The sequence below is a fragment of the Lichenostomus cassidix genome, chromosome 13 (genome assembly GCF_008360975.1).
Source record: "Lichenostomus cassidix isolate B80296 chromosome 13, HeHo_3.0, whole genome shotgun sequence".
Lineage (NCBI taxonomy): Eukaryota > Metazoa > Chordata > Aves > Passeriformes > Meliphagidae > Lichenostomus > Lichenostomus cassidix.
The window spans coordinates 5,274,198-5,289,412 of record NC_139494.1 but is presented as its reverse complement, the minus strand read 5'-3'; the positions used below and the strand labels follow the sequence as shown (position 1 = coordinate 5,289,412).

At 37.2% G+C, this 15,215-nt stretch overlaps 1 protein-coding gene across 5 annotated transcripts in view; it reads left to right on the top strand.

Moving 5' to 3' along the window:
* Positions 1-15,215, top strand: part of TENM2 (teneurin transmembrane protein 2) — a 557,904-nt gene that overhangs the window by 16,230 nt on the left and 526,459 nt on the right. The window lies entirely within an intron of this gene.

The following is a 15,215-nucleotide window of genomic DNA, read 5'->3' as shown; positions in this document are numbered from 1 at the left end:
CTTATTTGAAAAACAATTCTGTCTTCTCTTATGGATTTTAATTTTACTGAGTATAATTTGTGGTGATACACCTGAGAGTTCTTACTGAGTAATTTAATTCCTTGGCAGTATTTCATAGGAAGCTACTTCTAGAGTGTGCATTTTGTGAAATAAATCTTTCATTTAGAGTTATTCTAATACAACCTTTTAAATTGCTTCACTTGTCTAGAAAAACTTGGCAAAATTGTGGTGTTTAGATATGGCAAGCACCAAATTCCGAGGGAATTCTTTCAGTGACACTGAAGAAAATCAGCACATTCTTCTGCATTGTTTGCGGTGGTTCATTTGGTTGTCATTACATGTTTTCTACTGCAAGATTAATTTCTGACTCTAGGACTGTACTTTTTCAGTTTTTTAGGCCATTAAGATCCATGCTCCATACTTATAAAGTAAATTACTCTGAGGACCTGAATCTTGAAATTTTCAGGATTTATGTATTGTAAGAAAACTAAAATGAGAAAAACTGAACACTTCCCGTATAAGTAATGCTTTATACTGAGAAAATCTGGTGGGATCATGGAGGTTTTTTTGTTTTTTTTATTGTTTTACAAGTCTAGGTTTCATGGCTGTTTTCTGTCAATTCTGTATAATTAGAAATATGAAATACGGCATTCATGAAAACTGCTTTGACTATTATAAATTTATCTATATAGTCTGTGTATAAGTTATTTGTGTATGTTCATGTATTTAAGGGATCATCATGGCTTATCTCCAAATAGTTCAAGAACAGATTGATAAGTACTTCCCACACCAAACTGCAGGAGAGCAAACATTAAGGGATAAAAGATACAGGTCCAGAAGCTCTCAGTTTTGCTCTGTATCTCAACAGCCGTTTGTCAGGGAAAGTTCGCAGTAGGTCCTTGGGGAAAATTTCCAAACACCTGATAGCTCAATCTCAAAATCTCCTGCTGTAGTCTTGGTTTGTTTGGTTTTGCTGTCTATTTTTTTAAAATAACACTGTGTCATCTCCCAGGGTCAGACAGAGGATGGTAGCAAAGCTGAATGTGAAACTGAATTTGTAATTCCCTGCAGTAATTGAGGTTGAGAATGTGCCCACTTAAACCTCTCAAAATGGTGGCTAGATCCTGTACATTATTTATTTTCATTGCTCTGGGAAATACTGAGGTCAGGAAAGATTTTCAGGTACTGAAAATAAAACATTTTCATATTGTTCCCCATCATATGTCTGGGGGAGCTTGCTCTGGGTTTGCTTTCAGTCGAGACATAGGCTTGGACAGGGATGTCAGTGGTGTTTGTGAGGAGCAGAGCTTCCCCTCCCTGGCAGGGAAGTATTTGCTTAAAAGCAACTCCAGCAGTTCCTTCAGCCTAGAGGGCTCCTCTCAGAGCCCCAGAACCAGGGAAGAACATAAGCACCACAAGATCACACACAGTGTGTTACATCAGGTGATTTGGGGTTTCATTTTGGGGCTTCAGGGTTTTGGGAGATGTTCTGTCTTTACACGCCATGTGAGTTTTCCTCACCTGCCAGTTTGGGGTTGGGAATTTGCCCTGGGTTCTCTTCCTGCTGCCAGTGACATCACTTGTTTTCAGCCTGCTGTAGGTTCTGCTGTTGACTTCACATTTTTGAGCTGGTACTGTCTGTTCTTTATTTGACTCCCTAAACCTTGTGTTCCTGTGGACTTCCCGGTGTGATGAGGAAGTGCTGGTAACTTCCCAGGTAATTCCCTTTTGTGTGGTTTGCCCAGCCCTTCAGCACTGCGTGTTTCTGCCTTTTGTTCTTTATACATCTGTCAAAGACTCACTGTCAGTTCCCAAACAACTATTGAGACTCATTCCCCCTGCATTGTGTCCTTCTCCAGCATCCTCTGTGTTCTTCAGAGGCCATGGCTGTGATATCAATATTTCAGCATATTTGTTAGCTTCGCTTTTTTAAAAAAATTTGTTTGCTTTTCAACAAAGGTTGCTATCATCCCATCATGGTGGATCAAAGCCTTTAGAAATTAACTATCTTAGAGAAAAAAAAAGTTTAACTTCTTGAACAAAACCCTTCTGGACTTACCCTCAAGGGAAAACTCAGTTTCGTAGCTTTATGCATCTTGACAGTAAATTCCCTTCTTCTCTGGGAGTTGGAAGAAAACCATCTCTTCATCGCTGCCAACTTCTGTGCTCTTCTTAGTTTTGGGTCTGGAGGATGCAAATTTTTTGGCACTTTTAGTGCTGCCACTCTGTATATAAGAGCAAATTCTGTATGGTTTGAAAACCATCTATAAACTCCCATTGGTATGAATAGTCAAAACTACTTGAGCAAATTGCTGAAATAGCTCTCTTTTCACTATCAGACTTTATTGCCTCTACCATGTTGGATTTACTGGTTTCCAATGATTTTTAAAGGGAACCAAAGTTTACAAATAATGTGTTCTTCAGTATTTATATATATTTTTTCCCTAAGCAGCAAATGCACAATCAGAGCTTGATAATTTAAATATTAGCATTCAGAAATGGAGCCACAAAACCAATGTAAGTACTATTGATTTTTCTCCTGAGTAACTCTTTCGATTTTTCTCCTGAGTAACTCTTTTGGCAGCAAAGGCAGGTTGCCATCTTGTGTAAGCATGAAACGTAGAGTAACTTACTCTAAATTATAAACTAACCAATAACTCAGCATAGCTACAGTGTTGTCCTCTCATTCCTCACCCCATGCCTGAAGTCTGTATCCCAATGAACGATGCATCAGAAATTTGTTTTAATTTTATTTTTAAAATAAATACAGAAAAATGGATGCTGTCCTGGAATTATCAGCAATAATTTAGCATGATGAAAGAGCAGGGACATATATGCAATTAAAATAGGTCATTGTAATGTGATAATTACAGAAGTATAATTAAGGTGTTGCCCTTGCTTTTGTAAATTATGCTGTATCACCAAGTTCCATCTATTTACATTTTTGTCTTTGTTACGAAGTTCACTAGAATATTAATGGGCCTTAACCTATTTACTTTTAGGAGTGGTTTTAAATTTATCAGGATGTATGCCCACATGTCGGCCATAGCACTGCAAACTTATTTGTAGGGAGAGAAATTTATTTGGCAGCATTCTTTAAGACACAAGATTTGATATGAAGAAGTGAAGCACTGCCATTTCTCAAGTATGGCATGAGCAGATGAGAAATTTAATATTACTTTGGATAAATTCAGGCCTCTGTCAGATGAATGGAAGATGGGAATAATTCAATCAGAACAAAGTCTAGGATAATTTAAAAAGATTAATTAGTCTATCTCAAAACATTTTAGTGGACTAAATTCAGACTGAGAAGGATGTAGTGAGTAAAAAAGGAACTATATAAAAATACCAAATGATCACTAAATGTCAAGTAAATGTACTGAAAAGATAACTGTATGTTTGAAGTCCTGTTGTTGGGTTGGGTTTTTTCTTTTTTTTGCTGACTACTGTGTCGCATACCAAGTTGAGAGTTGATAAATAGATGCTGATAATATTTGCTATTGTATAAGAATTCTCTTGGAGTCAGGTACAAATTTTGTTAACAATAATCTGCCTTCTGTGCCATGACATTGTGTAATTCATATATTTTTCAAATATTTCAGTGGGATATGAGATTTTGTGTGAGAAAGGACATTGTATAATTCATATATTGTTCATAAACTTGAGTGGAAGATGAACTTCAGTGTGAAACAGGCTCTGTGGGGAAAAAGTATTTGAGCTTTGACGTTTGATTTTTCTACCTAAGGACAGGTTATAATATATGTCATAGTTTTAAAAAGAAAACTTATCTTTTGCCTCCTATGTGAATATGGGACTGTGGGTGAAAGAGTGGGGGAAAATGCTATAGAGATTCAGGCTGTGACCTAGAGTGGAAACTTGAGGGAAATGTTAGGATAACTACCTGAATGCTTCTTAAAGTGAGACTGAAGTGGACAGGTCTTGCCTAGAAACTCTGGAAATGACATTCTGTGCATTCTGGGGCTGTCCTTGGAGAGCCCAAAGAAAACAGTTACAGCTCATGACACATGGCTCTCTATGAAATAGCATGTATAACCTGCTGCAAGCACTGACTGGGGGTATCTGACATGAAGGAAAATGTAAAATCCTGTCTGTGCTGCTCTTGGTAATCTCTCCTTCATTTATGGTTTTATCTCTTCTTTCCTAAATTGAAAACTCAGCACTGGTAATTCTAGATTTTTATGCAACTGATTCTGAATCTTCCAGGAAACTTGGTGGGGTTTCAAAAGAAGTTCTATGTGTTTGAAAACGATGTAGCCCTTCCTGTTTGATGAAGAATCCTGGGCTGAACTATTTCAGAGCTACCTTGTGAAAAGGGAAAGGTTCTCAGTCAGCATCCATCCTGGAAGAAACCCTCTGTCTGTAATTACTTCGTGACTGCACTTTGAGGTAGTGGGACTGTGTAGGTGTCTGATAAATGTTTTTGGTAGAATAGAGCACGCATATGAAGAATGGGAGGATAAAGCTGCATTTTGGTTCCATTCATGCCAGTCCAGGCTGGTGCCTTTGCCCTCATGAACAGCTTATTTTTGTGTATTTAAAGAGAAAAAAGACATCTTTAAGAGATGTGAATATTGCTAAATAGATGTTTTCTTTCATGTTTTTCCTTTGCTTTTTATTGTGCTGTTTGTGTTTCTAGAAGTAGCAGGTACAAATAAAAAAAAATAGTTATAAAATACGGTCTGATTGTGTATCAGGCTGAAATTAAATCACAAGTTAACTTCTAGTCAGCAACCTCTATCTGCTTGGATAGAGTCTTCAAAAATCAGGTGTGATAGATAAAAGCTAAACTGCCATCACAGTGAGAATCAAAATGATCAGCATTCCCAGATGTTTTTGCATGGGGAAGCACTACCCCATCTGTACTGACAGCTGCATGTACTTGCTGCTGAAGCTGGACATCATGCATCAGGGACAGTGAGCCTGAAGAAAGGCTCGGGTGTCATCCTGGAGATGGCTGGTATTGGCTGCAGGAAAGGAGACATAGAGTGAGCAGGACTCCTTGCAGGAAGAAATCAGTTTTGTATAGTGGGGAGGCCTCCAGGGGTGCTAGTGGTGCAGGGAGGGAGATGTCAGTGGGGGCTTGGGATAGTGACAGCTATGCTGCACTGTAGCCCTGTTGGCATTCCAGAAGGTCTATGAGCCAAGATGATTCATAACACAAATAGTTTTTGTTCTACACTCTTACCCTGCTTTTAAACATGAAGGTGTGTGCAGGGAAGGTTGTGGTTTGCTAGTTTTCTTCAAGCTATTATTTATTCTCAGTGTCACTGTGCCTTTTACAAGTTTGCATTTACATAAATATGTCTCACAGTGTTGGCACCTTTACATTGACCTGAAATGGGAATACAGCAAGACTACTGTTGTCTTAGGTATATTTTGGTTTTCTATAATATATCATAAGTATGGGTTTCATCAAATTAATTTAAAATTACAAACCAAATATAACTGGATTTTTATTAGATTTTGCCTTGCACCTGCCCACCTGTTTTACTGGCAGATGGGTATAACCTTACCTTTTTTAGCATTTACAGCAGAAGCAGCTTTGCTTCATGCAGATCCTTACTGACCCAGCTTTCCATACCCCCTGGCAATCTGGTCTGTACTTGTACAACACCAGGTTAATTACAGTCCTGTGAACATGTGCATTAAAGTAATCTGCCTACTGGTAGAGATATTTTTTTTCCTTTTGCTTTATAAGACTGCATCCTCTTATTTTGGAATATTAGCTTTGCCGTAAGTGTCATGTGGCACATTTCACGGACAGTTGAAGTTTCCCTGAGTTTAGCAGAAATCCAGCTTATTATGCAGATACCCACTTTTAAGGATGAGCATCTGCAGCTACTCAAGACACAGAGGCGCTGCTCAATGGGTCTGGGCATCTTCATTTGTGGTGCTGTGTTGTCCCTTAATAAATATGCGGAATACCTTGGAGTTGAGTAGCCATAATGCAAAAAGAGAAACACACTGGTGTTTTGTTATGTGATAGCTGGCTGTGTTGCTGATTATAAAGCGTGTAGTTGAACCCAAGTGGAAGGAATTTTTCTTTTTTTAAAAAACATTCTTAATATTTGTCTTATCTCTTTTTTTTTAGTCAATCTCCTTAGCAACAGAAACAGATGTTTCTTTTCTCTTAGTCATTACATTGAAAGAAAGTAGCTGCTTCAAAAATAATGAAAGCAATTTCTATGAATTGGGTAGCTATTAATTGTTGCCAAGATGTTTCAGGATGATAATAAGACATGCAACAATTGGCTTTTTTCTTTAATTGAAATATAGCTATCTAGTTAACCTGTTCTGGTTAGGTGAGCTATAATCTATCTGCTCTTATAGTGCATTTGTTGTATGACAAAGACAAGAGTGAGCTTGACTATTTCTGCTTTATTGAGGAGGTACATAATGTCAGTGTGCACCTAATGTTTTATTAATTTGCTACTTCAAAGCAAGTCGGTGAAGAGCTTGCCTTGAAGACAAAGAGCTAAATATGCACAGCCTTACAAATATATATTTTTGTATGTCAATTTACAATATGAAATGGTGTAATTAATTCTAAACATGGACTTTCTTTTACAGTGATGCTCTTTCTCAAAATACTGTATATTTTTCTCTGAGTTTGGGTTGTGCAATTTAAAGCTCTTACTTGGTTTCAAAGGGGTTTATTAATCTGTAATCTTCATCTCTATGGCCCTGAGTGCATTCCTAATTCACAAGAAATTGGCACATGTAAGTGAGATTTAGAAAGACATGAGTTAGGACTGTGGGATCAGGATATAGACTGGTCTCTGTAAGCCAAGAGAAATGGAGTCACCTCCGCAATTTGGAGAGGGAAGGACTTTTGCTGCTCCCCTAGGCCTGAGTGACTGTCATTGAAGATAACTGCATGGGCATGGACCCACATATGTGCTTGAAAACAAGAGCAAAATATGAGCGTTCATTCCTGATAGTGTTAATCTACTTAGTTCATCACATGGAGATCTATTAGCAGTATTGAGGGGAAAAAAACATTGTTCCGATGGGTGAAATTTGGAAGCCTTAATCTCAGCTGGAGTTAAACTGGCTAAACTGGTTTGTCCTCTTTTACAAGCACATTCTCCTGCAGCGTGCGTGTGTGCAGCAGGAAAAAAAACCAAAGCCTTTGACTTCAATTTACTCCAAGAACCAATAAAACTCAGAGAAGGAAAAGGTAGAGAAGATTAGTGTTATTCCACAACCTTTAATCAAATTTGTACTCTCCTGATGCTTTCCCTTTTCTTTGTCTCCCTCCAATCCTGAAAATAATAACTCTGATTGAGACTCCTTTTGCCATGTGTTGGTGGCAAAAATGGTTTTGAGAAGCTTTTCCAAAGAACCATCTGGAGCATGTATGAGGGCCAAGAACACTGAGAACTTCCTCCATGGAAGAACTGATGGGCTGGGAGGAGCGGTGAGCAGTAAATCGTGGCTGTAATCCTTTTAACTGGCCAGCACATCAGACAGATGGGCAGACTGCCCAAATGCTGGGTCCCTGGGAGCTGTAGGTAGCAGGCCACACTCCCCCTTAGGTTTTGCTGAAGCAGTAGTGGAGCCATCTGCATTCCAGTTAGGTGTGCAGAGTAATCAAAAAACGCAAATACAAAACTGTCCCTGATTGCTCAGTAAGAGCAGAATCTTTGTCTCTCTTGTGTGCTGGAGGTGGGGCTGCTTCTCAGAGCTCCTCTGGGATGTGAGTGCTGCAGGAAGGTGAAGCAGCATGGTTTGGGCAGGGCTGAAAGAGGAGAGCTTGAGTTTCAGGCAAGATGGGCACTGTTGTCTGTTCACCACAGTGTAGCTTCTGTACATGGGTGAGCAGTGAAGCTATCTTGTGGGAGGACCTCAGAAGGGAAGGCTTTCATCATCTGTGGCCAGGGACAGTGCTACAAAAACGATAGGTATTTTTGATGCAGGAAAGAGTCTTAGAAAAGCACAAAAGCTTGGTGTGCTGGTGGGAGGGCAGGGAGGCAGCCTGCAATGGATGTCTGCTGCTCTGCAGGCAGAGTCTTGCCTGCTGCTGGCTGCAAAAGTTACTAAAGTCAGTTAGATATTATTCCTACTAAGTGTTGAGTTTACTCAGTTTATTGCAGGTGAAACAAATATTGACACTATAAAATAAGAGTAGCTAAATGAACTCTTACTGCCAGTGTCATCTGTAAGTGCAATTAAAACAGGTATATGAACTCTTAAATCATGAATTTCATGCCAGCCTTTGGTTCATTGGGTTACTGCTGACTCTTCTATTTGGATTTTTGGAGTAGGAGGCCTTTTCTGGGGAAGCAGGAGATGGTGCAAATTCTTTTATAAAAGCTGCAAATAAGGCAGTGAGGAAGCGCTTTGTCACTTGGAGAAATAATAGTCATCAATACGGCTCCTTGCAAGATGTCCTGCTCTGTAGGAGTGCCTGAAAGTTGGTGACTGCAAAGTGGAAAAAGAGCAAGTTGGTTTGTGGTAAGAGCGGAAATTTCACTTACCTGGTGTCTCTTGTGCTGACCATCCAGCCATTTCAAATATTTCCCCTGGCACCAGCTGTCGTTTCCTGGATTTTGGAAAATCATTGCTTACATATTGGTGCTCTTTTTGAATAAATGTAGATTATTCCTACAGGGTATTTTAGAGGAAATTGCAGATATTCTTTTGTCCTCTCTGTGTGTTTGTTTCATATGCAAGCTATCTGTTGCTGTCCATAGATTTACTTATTTGCTTAAGAGAGAATTTAGAAGAAAGTGACTGATTCTTTTATCATTGAAGTAGACTAAAAAAGAAGCACAGGATAAAAAAGCAAGTACTCTCAATGCCTACAAAGTTTAATGGACACAGCTCTTTAAATGCTCCCATGGCAAATGAGGATCTTTTTAACCTTCTTGGTAAATTACCCCTTAAGGTAAAATAGCTGATAATTCTGCAGTTCTTCATGATATCTGTCCACAACTTAAAGACAGATTTGTCACAAAGAATACTTCTTTGATATTGCAAGAATGAATTCCATGAAGTTTAGTGCTAATGAGAATGAGGCATGATTTTTTATGTTTCAAGTCAAATTCTGATTTAACTTGAAATTACTACAGTTGGTAACAAAGAAGATAAATTACAAATGTAAGGTTAGCATTTTGAATTATATATGAGAATATAGGGGTTAAATATGCACTTTAACTGGACTGAATACTTATCTGTTGAGGGTTTTTTTCTGCATGAAATATATGTGAAGGTAAGTTGTTGAATCAATATTCTTGACAGGACTGTTTGATCTGTGGTTTGTGTGTGCTTTGTTGGGGGCCAGAGGAGGATTGTTTTGGTTAGTTTGTTTGTTCTTAGTCTGATTTTAACAAATAATCTGAAGTAATTGCCTTAGGTTGGTTCTGTCACAATGTTAGAACAGGCTCCTTGTCTGATGACACTGATTAGAGTGTAATGACACTGTACTCCTGTAATAAAAGAAAATACATTAGAAAGGAAGTCATGAAGAGTAATTGCCTTCAGATGTTTGGCAACAACCATCATAAGACTTCATAGTTATTCTAAGTTGAGGGTAAATTTTCAATAAAAATGTTTCTTAAGTTAGAATCCCAGAACTCCAAATTACTTAGATACTGATTTTTAATTTTTTTCTTACTCTAATGACTATTAATTACTGTGACAGATCAGTCACCCACATATCAACACCAAATATCACTTTTCATTTATATTTCAGCTATACTTTTAAAAATCTTACTATTTCAAATAAACTTGTAATGCAAACACCTTCATAGAACTTACTGTTCTGTAGGATCCATTGTGCTCTCTAGAGAGAGAAGTGTAGAATCTGTGGAAAAATGCTTTTCATCCACTAAAGGAAATAGGGAATTTGACAACGTGCATTTGTCTACAAAATGCGAAGCAATGTTTGATGAAATATGCTTTGTCAATAAAATAAATTGCCAAACAAAATGTAATCCTTCCTCAAAATACATTTAGCCTACACAGTGAAATAAGCCACTTCCACAAAGTGCATTCGGTTGCTTGAATTATTTTGATTTGCTGTCTATTGGAATCTGTAGATAGTGTCTTGTCTTTTTTTTTTGTCAGACACTGTATATCAACCCTTTTTTATTTCATGTAGATAAAATGCATTAAATTTGAGGATAGTTATTTGAAAGGACACCTGAAGCTTTATTGTAGTTTTGTTAGATGAAACCATTCATTTTTGGTTTTCCATGACAATTGCTTTTTTATTGATCTCAAATTTAAAATATTTTCATTGCATATATGGAAACACATATATGGATGCAGTTGGTTATAAATTTAAAGAAAACTTGAGGTCCATTAGAAATAAAAGTATTTGGGTAAACAGAAATTAATGCTTAGCTTTTGAATCTCATGGAAACGAAAATACACAGTGCTACAATTGGAAAAGACATAGCAGGTCTGCTTCCTTCACCTTCTGTACAAATATTTTCCCAGCTGTGACAGGAAGATGCATAAATAGAAATGTGCTTATTCTTATCACATGTAACAAAGTAGAAATTTCTTTCATTTCAAAATGTTATTTTGTGTACAGTAAACTGGAAGCCCTTTAACTAAAAAGGGTGTGTAGAAGCAGGTGAAAATGTATGTGGGTATTGGACTGCTGATATTACCTGGACTTTGCATAGTGTTCCAGGAAGTGTTTGCCTTCTTTCTTTCTCCTTCCAACCAGGATGTTTCTCTTGGTAACGTTATTTGAATGGAGTGTGACTGCCTGAATGAAATAATTAATGTAATATTTGTTGAGATATTTTTACGTTAATTTGGAGGGTATTATTTCTCCTGTCCCTTCACCTGCCATGTTTCTGAGCTAGTGCAATAATAATATATTATAAAATACATATGAGCACAGGACATCAGAAAGATTTGACAGAAAACTCACTGGGCAAGCAGCAGACTAATCTACATGTGACATATAGGAGCTGTTTTTCTCTGAACAACTTAATCACTGAAATGAGAGACGAGCCCAAGTACCTGAGGATAACTTGGGTTCTTGGGTAAATATCAGAGATGTTGCATTTTTCTCTATTTCTAATGTAAATCAGGATTGCTCACTCTTCCTTTTGGCTCGTGTGATTTAACACAATAAATCTTTATGGGAGCTGTCTGAAAATTGATAGCTGTTGTAGAAGAAACTATGTAATAGAGCTTTAAATTATGGTCTTGAATTATGTATCATTTAACATTTTATTACATAATTGTATATAGCACAACTAATGAAATACCAATTTTTAAAAAAAGTCATTATTTTTAAAATGCAGCTATTGAACATCAGTCTATTCTTTTTGCTTCAGCTTGTTAGTGCACCAGTGATTAAATTACAATTACGCTTTCCCCTCAATATATTATACAGTTTAAATAACCTGAATGACATTGTTTTATGTGCATTTGGGACACAGGGGTACTAGCAGAGATGAGGACTGTGAAGTTGGTCTTGAGGCATTTTTAGCTTCTGTGTATGAGATAACAGATTTTATGAATTGGTGTTTTCTGCATCTCTGGCAACTTCAACCTAAATTTTGAACTTTTTTTTCACCATGTCTGCTGACTTATTAAAGGTTAAGAGATTTCAGACATAGCTAATTTCTTCCAAGATGGCAGAGAATTTTAAATGCATCTATTATGGGGACCTCTCAGAAGAGAGAACTGATTTCAAAATGCCTCATCTCTAGAAAAGTATCTGGGAGGGCACCAAAGTCGATCAATCAAACGCAGACAAACACCTTATATATCTGACCAGAAACTGAATTCCATCCCTTCCATTGCTCAAAGAATTAATAGCTTTTATTGACAAATCAGCAATGCTTGGTTTCATGATAGAAAGTTTAAAAATATATATGGTGTTTGGGTTTTGTGGGGTTTCTTTTGTAGTTTGCACATCTGGCTTTCTTCTAAATTTTCTGTCAGTATCTCACTTAAAATGTTGAGTCTTCATGAAAAATTAATATAAATAGTGGGGAAAATTATGTGAAAATGTGTATGGACCTGATAAAATTTGGTGAGGTTGTAGTGTAACTGTAGATGATTCTATATCCAGTCTCTCAGGTAGTCAGTTGCAGACTGTGCTGTATATTTGCCCTTGGATGGAGAAATAAAGTATCAAATTCTTGCCCATTTTATTGAAATTGATTAGAGATAAACAATAGTTGAGTTTAATTAGTTTTAAGAAAGCCTAATACTTGGAAGGCAAAAACGACTGGTGTTTTAATCCCATTGTTTAAACTGTGTACAAAAGGCTGGAATTTTCTCCAGGTTGACATTGTATTTAAGCATTCTAGTTGTTTCACAAAGAGAATGGAAATGTGCTTGTCCATTAGGGCTTATTCATAAGGTGAATTCCTTACAGACAGGAAAATGGATGTAATTCTGGAATAAAATGAATAAAATAAAAACCTGCATACATTTTTAAAATACATTTCTAAAATCTTGAAGTGATTAATATTAAAGCAGATTTATACATACTGTGTTAATGTTTTGTAGCAGCTGGCTAAAGTGATTGAAATCAATAATTTTGTTTCTTTTTTTCTATCCTATGTCATTGTGTTAATGTGCTGTGCCAAGGCGTTGACTCCCTCTTGCAGCAGTTTCTTACACTTAGGTTATTGTTCCTTGAATGAATGAACCAGCCTATTTCTCAGTGATACCCAACCATATCTTCTGCTGATCTCTGACAAAAACTGCATCAAGAGCAGTATGAAGAGTTTCTGGTCCTGAGCATCACCTGCTCTCATCATCCATCATCACCAGCCCCAAACCTCCTCATGTCACCTCTCACTCACAGCAGGATATGTTGATTTATAAATCTTCATTGCCACGTGAACCAGGATCCTATTTGCTGTAAAAAATTAGTAAATTACTAAATTTGTTTATATCACTGTAAGAATAGCAATATTTCTTGATGCACTTTTATAGAACTATGCAGGTAACTTACTGAAGACCTACCCTCAAATTCTTGCATAGGATCCTGCAAGGATTTTGGCATTGAAAGATGCTCTGTATTTATTTCTGTCTGGTTTTTAGTGCACTGTTCGTTATCTGACGTGTCAGAGTAGTTTCTGTCAGTTTTCAGCGCAGTTTCTTTGTGCTTTATGGTATGGTCTCTTCCCTAAAGCTGTTAGCCAGCTCTTTTAATCTGAGCTTTTTACTGTGGTGGCTTTGCAACTTCTTCAGACATGAACTGTTGACACGGCCCAGCTGCGTTTGTGCTACAAGCCTGCGCTTGCTCCTCAGTAGTGAGCAAATTATTGCATAACACGAAAGGTGCCTTAAACTGTAGGTTTTGGTGTGAACTAGAAATTTTCTTCTTTCCTTTGGCTGTGACACTTTTTGTCACAAAAGTTGTCAGGGACCAGTGGTCCTCGAAGTGATGAAGCTTAGTGCTTTGGTTTGCTGGTCTGTCTGAATAGGCTTCCAGCATCCGTTGTGCATCCAGGAATGATGTGCTCTCAACCTGGCACAGTGCTAATACACACCTTTGGAAATTCTCTCTTTCTGTAGTGTAAGTGCCATGCTCCAGTTGCTGCAGGTTTGGTAGTTTCTTGGTGTTTTTTAAAGTGCTTTAGTGTACTTTTATGGCTACATTTTCAAATGGCTGGTTTTTAACTTCCCTTCAGTGTGGCAGTGCCTGTGTATGAAGGGGGCCCAGGGAGCAGTGCCTCATAGCATGATGTCTGTGGGTTCCACTGACTTCCCCTGTTTTTCACCAATAATTGTCAGAGTTGATTTGGAAAGACTTATCAAAACCAGGAATTGGAGACACCAAAACTGAGGTGGTTTCATTTTAAGTCTTTCTCTGTCAGTCAAGGGAGCGCTGGCTACACTGGAGTAAAATTGTATTACCGTTTTCTTAACATGAACTTTACAGTGTGTGTTGCAGAGAGAATGTCAGAACTAGAATTTTGAGGAAATTTGGTTTCTTTCTTTTTATATCAAGATCCTTTATGAAAAATGATGGTTTAAAAGTTGAGAAAATATATAATATTTGTGGAAATCAAATGATTCTTGATAGAGCTGGGAGGAATCATTTCTTGGGAAGGGTAACTGCAGGCTTAATCCGTAACTTAGAAAGATGAATCATTTGGAAAAGAAAGTCATAATAAATGTTCATTTAATTAGTTTTGTAGAGGAGCAAAATATAGCAGAAACATTGACATTAAAAGAGGTATAATTTTAAATTAAGCTCTAAATGAGAATTGCTATATTGATAAGTTGAACAAAAGCAACTGTCTAAGGAGGATTCAGAAAGCAATGTGTACAATTTATCAGAGTGAAATAGCTTTGTGCAAACATGTATTTTGGCAAATTATTGAAATGAGTGTTGTGAATGCTCTTTTGAATGGCGTGATACGCAGGCCTTCATCTAGGAGTTAATATATCACCTGGAAAAAGGAGCAGTAATCTCTATGCAATTTCCAACAATATGAGTCCAATTGAAGAAAGACCAAAACATAGCCTTCAAATTAAGGCAGGGAGCTTACAGGAAAAAATGAACATCCAGAAAATAAATGGATAAGCGGAAGAGATGAACTTAAATATGTAAGAATGGAATTAGCTCATGTGAGATTGCTTATTATATGAGTTTTATATTATTATGAGATTATTTTTTAATGATAGGTACATTAACCTATTTATTTTTTAAAAATAAATTTGATCTGCAGAAGTATCATTGACTTTATGTCCTGAGGTGTTGCATGTTGTGTTCCTTTAAATGTGTGACTGTACAAGCAATGTGATGCAAACCTGCAGTTAAGAAACCAATTTGTTAAATTAAGCAAGACTTGGTATGTCCTAAATGTTTTATTATCAAGACCTACCAAGCAACATAAATACATACTAATGCTTGCAGTTCTGACCCTTACAGTTTTGGTCCATTTTCTGTAAATATGTTTGGTTTTTGCTGGGAGAGTCCACTTAATGCCATGTTCAGGTGCAACATCTCAGTTCGCATCCCTAATTTAAAAATAAATATTTCCAACTCAAAATCAAATTCCTTCTAGTATGGATAATTAAGTTCATGCCTGCAAATGACAAATGCTCAACCAAACCAACACATTTCATATCTGAAATATTGCTATAGCAAAGGGAAGCAGTGGAATAACAGCTGCCCTGTGTAATAGAAGGGAAGGTAGTTTAAAGTCCTGAAAGCAGGAGAGATGTGAAGTAGTTATTGACGTGAATGAGTAATT